This window comes from Marmota monax, unplaced genomic scaffold (genome assembly GCF_021218885.2).
Source record: "Marmota monax isolate L192 unplaced genomic scaffold, Marmota_monax_Labrador192_F-V1.1 WCK01_AAM20220418_F8-fsc00007, whole genome shotgun sequence".
Classification (NCBI taxonomy): domain Eukaryota; kingdom Metazoa; phylum Chordata; class Mammalia; order Rodentia; family Sciuridae; genus Marmota; species Marmota monax.
In genome coordinates this window covers 24444287-24451972 of record NW_026692781.1, presented here as the reverse complement: position 1 = coordinate 24451972, position 7686 = coordinate 24444287, and the positions used below count along the sequence as shown (strand labels likewise).

The 7686-nt window shown below is 36.4% G+C and overlaps 1 long non-coding RNA gene across 1 annotated transcript in view; it reads left to right on the top strand.

Moving 5' to 3' along the window:
- Positions 1-899: 899 nt before the first annotated feature.
- The window catches only part of LOC124094567 (uncharacterized), a 33510-nt gene continuing 26723 nt past the window's right edge, over positions 900-7686 (top strand). Inside the window, exon 1 of the long non-coding RNA XR_006852274.2 lies at positions 900-1034. This is a non-coding gene — a long non-coding RNA (uncharacterized LOC124094567). The remainder of the gene's footprint in view (positions 1035-7686) is intronic.

Here is a 7686-nt window from a genome sequence, read left to right as displayed (position 1 = left end):
GTGTGTATTTATATTTTTCAATTAAACTTTTCAAATGGGAATAATTTCAAGTAGTATTGTTCTCTCAACCCACTACTTATGACACTAAAAGTGAATTCCCTAAGCAATTTTATAGTAAAACGAATCCTAAGAAGCTTTGACATGCTCATAGCAAACATCAAATAAAAGATAAATTTGTTACTCTCTTTATGAGATCTCTTTTGAATAGTGGCCCTTTAAAATCCCGTAGTATATTTTATAGATTCTCTTTACTTCCCTGAGAATTATCAGAATCAAGGACTCGGGTAAATACTTTGAGGGCAGATTGTAGTTAATATATAAAAGGTTGCAAGAACCACACAGAACAGACTTCCAGAAATGGAGAGGGTTTTAAACTTCTAAGATCTGAGAGAAGGTTTTGATATTGGGTCAATGAAGTGAAGGTGTTGTCCAGTTCTACATGTGTGTAGAGGAGGATATTGTTGCAGGGTCTGAGAGGGAAATTAATATTTTTGAGCATGTTCTTTGTGTCAGGCACTTGGCATACATTCTCATTTAATCATTACAAGACCCCTCCAAAGTAAGATTTATTATCCACATTCCATAAATGGGAAAATAAAGACTATAGAGAGATTCCAGTCCACAACTACTGCTGAGTAGTACTGAAATTCCAACCATATTTCTCTGGCCTCAAAGTCTCAACATAAGAGAGCATGTTATAATGTCACAAGACATAAATCACTCTAATTAAATGTAAGCCATCCTGGGTATTATCCTTCAAACACAGTGATCTGCTTAGAGATTAAATTTTAAAGCAAAGCGAATTGAACAGGGGTCAGCCAATTGTGGCCCCAAACCCTTTTGTGGTATTGCCTAAGGCTGCTTTCAACAGAGGCAGGTAGTGACAAAGTCCACATGATCTGAAGAGTCCAAAATATTTATGACCTGACCCTGTACAGAAAAATGTGCTGACCTATGGTATAGAACCTTTCTTGATCCATATCCAGTGGTGTCCCAGGAAGAGAAATCTGAAGTCTGGCAGACACTGAAAAGAGGTATGTTTTATTTTTGCAAGGGGATCTGCTGACTTTGCCCTATCTTGGAAATAGAGTAGTATTTTATAAAATCAGTCAATTCACCTTATCCTGATCTCTTACTTATTAAGGAATTTCATCATAAATAGCATGGGCTAAGTACTGCAACAACTGAAAACATGTATGATGAAAACCATAGATAATATGGTTGCTATGAAACTTAACCATATTATAAATCAGTTATTTAATATTCTGGATTCAAAATCACCACAATTAGAGGCTGGTGTTGTGGCTCAGTGGTAGAGTGCTTGCCTAGCATGGGTGGGGCACTGGATTTGATCCTCAGCACCAAATAAAAATAAATAAATAAAATAAAGGTGTTGTATCCATCTACAACTAAAAAAAAATATTTTTTAAAAATCACCACAGTTAGGAATTTACTTTGTGTGGATCTCATATAGGCTTGATTATACCTGAGAGGCCTATAAAACCTGGTTTTTAAACTATACAAAAATAAAAAATTAAAACTCACATTGAACCAAAAAGACAGACAAATGAAAAATGTTTAATTGTAGAAATCAGATAACCAGTCTCTCAATCGACATCATTTTATTAGCATATTTCATTCATTAAGTGACTTCAAAGAATAAATGAACTTAATTGATGACAAAGGTTTACACACTTCTGATTAATTATATTTACACAGTGTTCTTTATTTGATTTTACACAAAACAGCAAAATAAGACAGAAAACACAAAAATCTGCATGGAATTTTTTAAACGAGCACTAGAAAGTGTGGAATAAAAGACAGTTTGTTCATCTGATTGGGCTGGACTTATTAACCACTTAAATTCCAAAGAAACATGGAAGTAGCAATTTGAGATGAATCACACACACACACACAAAAAAAAAAATAAAATAAAATAAGAAACAAAATTGTAAGTAGTTAATTATTAAAAAGACAAATATTGTGGGGTATTTTTTGTACTGGGGATTAAATTTAGGGGTATGCTACCACTGAGCTACATTCCCAGCAGCCTTGTTTATGTTTTAATTTTGAGATGGCCTCACCAAGTTGCCAAACCTGGCTTAAAACTTGCTATCCTCCTGCCTCAACCTCCCAAGTTGCTGTATTATAGACATGCGCCACCACTAAGGACACTGAAAATAATTTTTTAAGATAATAACTTTTGATGATGATGATGCTGATGATTATGTACTATATATTGAATTCAGGGGTGCTTTACCACTGAGCTTTTCTCCAGTTCTTTTCATTTATTTATTTATTTTTGAGACAGTGTCTCACTAAGTTGCTGGATCTGGCCTTGAACTTGAGCTCCTTCTGCTTCAGCCTACTGAGTTAATAATATTTAATAATTAATAAAGTCTAGCAGACACTGAAAAGAGGTATGTTTTATGGGATTAAGGTGTGTGCCATTGCTTCCATCTCAAAAGTAATAACTTTGTAAAAGTAAAGATTTTTTTTTTAATTTAAAAATATTGAGGACATGGCAATAATGAATACCCAATTTTAGTTTATTTTTTGTGTGAATATATATTTATATATTTACGTATATAAATGTTAAATATTAAATATATTTTTTAACTTTATGACAGTTTTAGATTTACAGAAAAATTACAAAGATCATTTAGAGCTGCCAATGTGCTCCTCAACCAGTTTTCCATACTATTATTGTCTTAAATTAAGATAAAACATTTGTTATAATTAATAAAACAATATATGTTTAACTGAAAGTCCATATCTAAATCAGATTTCCTTAGTTTTTACCTAATGCCCTTTCTAGATTAGCCTGAACTGTCCCCTCTTGAATCAATTAATTGTTGGCAATGGTAGTGGGGTACTGTGACTTGGTTAATTTGGGCCAACCCTGGCGAATCAACCATACATGCGCTAGGGGTAGAGTTGAATGACGTGGATAGGTCATTTTCTGATGCAAAGCTTACTAAGACAGAGCAAAAATAATTCAGTGAAACAGAAAAGTTTGCCTAATCCTGAATGCCAGAGATATTCATGACACCATCATTTTTTCACATTCCTTTTTTTTTTTTTTTTGGTACTGGGGATTGAACCCAGGGGTACTTTATCACTGAACTAGACCCCCTTTTTATTTTTTTTATTTTGAAGCAAGGTTGCTGAGAGCCTCACTAAATTACTGGCCTCAAACTTGCAATCCTCTTGCCTCAGACTCCTGAGTCGCTAGGATGACAGGCCTGTGCTACCACACCCAGCTTGTTTCACATTCCTAAAGGGGATTTCTGGAAACTTGAAATTCCCAAGATTCAGAAAAACAGAATGATTTACATGGTTTCTCTGCCTTGTCTCCATTCCATTGGTAGACATGTTGTTTTCTATACATAAGATCATGCTCTACTGTTACTTTTCTTTATTTTTCTCTTTTAAATTAAAAAAAATCACTTTTTTTAAGTTAAGAAAATGCATTTACATGATGAGAAATTTAAAACATATTGAAGTTGTGTATAGAAAGACTTCTTTCTCCTTCCTGTGCTCTCCAGGCACCCAGTTCTCCACTCCCCTTGACCACCGTTTCCATTCTCTTGTGTACCACTTCAGAGATAACCTGAGCCTTTATAAGAAAAGATGTATATATGTCCTTTCCCTCCATCTCATTTTACAACACTCTTTTGTACCTTGCTTTTGTTTTCCTTATACTATATCCTAGGAATCTTTCCATAGCCATAAAGAACCTACTATCTTTTTTTTTTTTTCAGAATTCATAATATTCTAATGAGGGACTTACTGTCATTTATTTTATTAGTCCTCCATTGATGGACATTTGAGTTATTTACAATTTTTTGATACTACAAACAAAGCTGTAATGAATAGCTGAAACAAATGTCATTTCACACATGTAGGAGGATGCCGGTAGAATAAATTACTGCCTTTTCCATCTTTCACCAAAATTTCATTTCCTCTCCAAGAACAAGTTTTGCACTGGGTAGGAGTACTCACTGAAACACTTTAACATCTTTCGTTTGTTTAATATAAAAGAATCGTTCCTGTTACAGACTGAAACCATTTCCAAATTATATATTCCACATACTAATTTATGCAGAAACTCTACGGCCTCACTAAGAACCATCCATCACTTTCTTAGACCTTTACTTGTGTTAACAGAACCAGCAGTTGGGGAACATGTAAAATAATAATACCATTGACTACATGTGAAACAAGCTGAGAACAATGCCAGGAAGATGTGATAAGCAAGGAGTTGCCTGGCCTTGCTCGGTAGCCTAGCAACTTACTCAGTGGCCTCAGAACCCTTTCAATTTGACTTGACATTTCAGCAGAGTCACTAGGCTCATGGCTATTCTGAGGAAGCTTGTATATGTCCAAGACTGTGTGCGCATTTCCTGTCAGAGGTCTTGAAATTGTAATCCCTGGGATATTTCAGCTGATTTCCATTAGCAGGGGTCAAGAAAGCCAAATGCATTCTTTTCTAGTTACCAGTCCAAAGCAGAAGCCAACTTACTCTGAGAAAGTTCTAAATAGTTAGACAATTGAATATGGATTATACCATCCCCCATGACTTAGCAATAAAAGCTCAGTCACGCCCCTCAGGATCTAGTGATGGCATCCACAATGGTAAAATCACAAAAATACCAACTAACATTTATTGAGCATCCACTGTTTGTCAAGCACTCTGCTAAGAGCTTTACAAGCCTCTTTAGATTTCAGAACAAATTTACAGCTAGGATCCAGAGGAAGCCTACCCCTTCCCCTTTCATGTCCCTCTACCAAAGTAAACTCTGATGGTGGGCCCTCTCATTTGTCCTAAGAGCTACTAAAATGAAAAATTTCTTGCAAGAGTGAACACAGCCAACTGGAACAGTATTTACACACCTTTTTTTTTTTTTTTACTGACCATGTTATATTCTTTACAGGGTAAAATTTTTATGAAGAGAGTGGAGAGCTCTGTAGAGGTGGTGTTCACCGGGTGGGGGTGGGGAGAATGCCATCAAGAAGAGGGCACTAAAGGGCAAAGTTGAAAGTTAAAGCTTAGTTCGATTCAGAGTAGTACCTGGAACGTAATCACAATATCACTGCTCTCTCAATTCTAAATTCCCTTATGACTTCATGAGAAAACAAAAGTCAGAATAGATTTTCCAACCCTGCAATATATTGATAATAATTAACTTTATTTAATGGTTTATTAAGTAGCAGCATGTTCAAGGACCAGTAACTTCTAATCAATGCATTAGAGAGTCCTCAGAAGTTGATTAAGGTGTTTACGAGTGTTGTTTGGGATTGGGCCTTTTAAAAATATCATCAGCTCTAAGACCAGTTTCATAGAGATTTGCTTTTCAAATGATTTTTTTTTTTTTTTTTTTTTTTAGGTTTGGTTCTGGGTCTTTAAGCACAGAACAAGAGTTCTTTCACAGAGGCATTATTTACCGAGTCCTAAAACCACTCGGACTGAAAAAGATCACTCAGAATTGCTGAGAGGGGTCAGCAAGTGGCGTGGAATGCCTGAAAAAGTGGGACACATGGTTAATTACACAAACTAGCCAAGAGTTAAGCAAAAAACAAAAGCAATCTCTCTCTCTCTCTCTCTCTCTCTCCACCCCCCCCCCCCACTCTCCCTCCTGTCTGCATCTAGTTTGAAAATCTATCATTTGCAGCAACTTGGTTTTTTTTAACTTCTGAGCTCCCACAGTGCACTGGGCTGGGCTGTATCATTTATGGCCTCTCTTGACTGGCTGAGTCCAGCTTGCTAAATGAATGTCTGGAACTAAGGGAAAAGAAAACCTTGTGGGGTGCCCCACATAGCCACTGGATATAGGCCCTAACCAAAAGCACACCACTGGGCTGCAGCTACCATGACCTCTCCAATATTTCCAGAGAATTACCATGAACTTTACTGGAAATGAGCTGCTTTGTCCAGTCAGAGCTCATTCTTTCAGGAAGCTTAGAATCCAGTGGATTTCACAACATTTGTAGCTTCTTGAGAAATGCAGAATGAATTTCCAAACCTTTCCTCAGGCTTGATGAGATTCCCAAGTGATTGCAAAAGTGAAAATAAAACCCAAAGCCATTTTGTATCTTGGTATTTATGAATAAGACAGGAAGTGAAAATTGTATGGGAGAAAGCTGGACTTCATAATTATATGGATTTTTTGGCTCTTAGTAGAATCCACAGCCCCTATATGGGAGGAAAAAAAATCATTGGGAATGATACAGGTTTAATCTCCTCCTATACTTCAGCAATTCATGGGAAATTAGGGCTGGCAGGAATTTAAAGATTATTCCACACCTTCATTTCACAAATCTGAGCCCATAAAGATGTCACTCACTGATGTACACTCAGTTCACAAGGTAGAAAGAACACTAGGCTTAGACTGAGAGAAGTAGAACAGAAGTTAACCTACAACTTTCTGGTTGTGACTTTCAGACAAGTCAGTGAGTTCAGTTTCTATATTGGCAAATTGAAGTAATTTCAACATTCACATGCTGTGACTGTTGCTCTGTTAGTTGGAGGATCAGTGGAGTGGCACTAGAAACTTGAAGATACATGGCTCTAGCAAATTCACAAATTCACAAATAGTGGAGGAAGCCACCTTTAGAAATAAATCAGAAAATGGTAAGTTTATGATGGAAAAGCTTTCAAAATATTTTTGGGTGTGTGTGATCAAAGAGAGCTACCTTTCTACTGTACTCCCACCCCAAAATCCAAACAAAAGAACACAGTGAGAAATGGATTACTAATAATTTCAGGTGAATATATTTCCCAATACCTTTGGAAAGAATGTATCAAATACATATAGGTAGGACCATGCTGAATCTCTTTTGACACTTAACCAGATATTGATATAACCCATCAGTGTATTTGAGAGCACTCAGAATTCCAAGCAAAGTGAGTTGGGTACAATATCTGGGAAGATGATCTGATCAGAAATGTGATGGAAATTTGATAATGTAGAAAATTCTAAGCAAATGAAATAAGGATGATTGGCAAGAAGGAAAGCAAAAAGAATCCCCCCCACACACCAAGTGCCAGAAAATAGCAAGGCACTTTGCTAACTTTATGCACTTCACTGTGTATAATCCTCTCAACTACCTCACAGAAAGTCAGTGCTATTGTCTCCAATTTTTCATATGAGGAAACTGATGCTCAAGAAGTTAAATAACATACAAATTAGTGTTAGGCATTGGATATGTATGACAGCAGTACACCTCCAGAGCCTGATTTTGCAGTTATATTTTATTTTACTGACATTACACATACATATAATTTAAAGAATCAGATCTACAAGGTTTGTTTTGAAAACAACCTACTTTTCATTCACTAGAGGCAACTCTTTCATACTCCATTCAAGCCCACTCCGGGTTGCTTAATAAGGTATTTCCCTCTGTTTTACTGAATAATGTTTGTTTGTTTGTTTTTTGGTACCAGGGATTGAATCCAGGGGTACTTAACCACTGAGCAACATCCCCAGTCCTTTTATGTATTTTTTTATTTAGAGGCAGGGTCTCACTTAGTTGCTTAGGGCTTCATTCAATTGCTGAGGCTGGCTTTGAAATTATGATCCTCCTACCTCAGCCTCCCCAGGCCCCAGGATTATAGGATTGTGCCACTGTGCCCCAGAATAATGTGTTTTAATTGTTACTTTGTGTGGTTTCCCTTGTCATGTA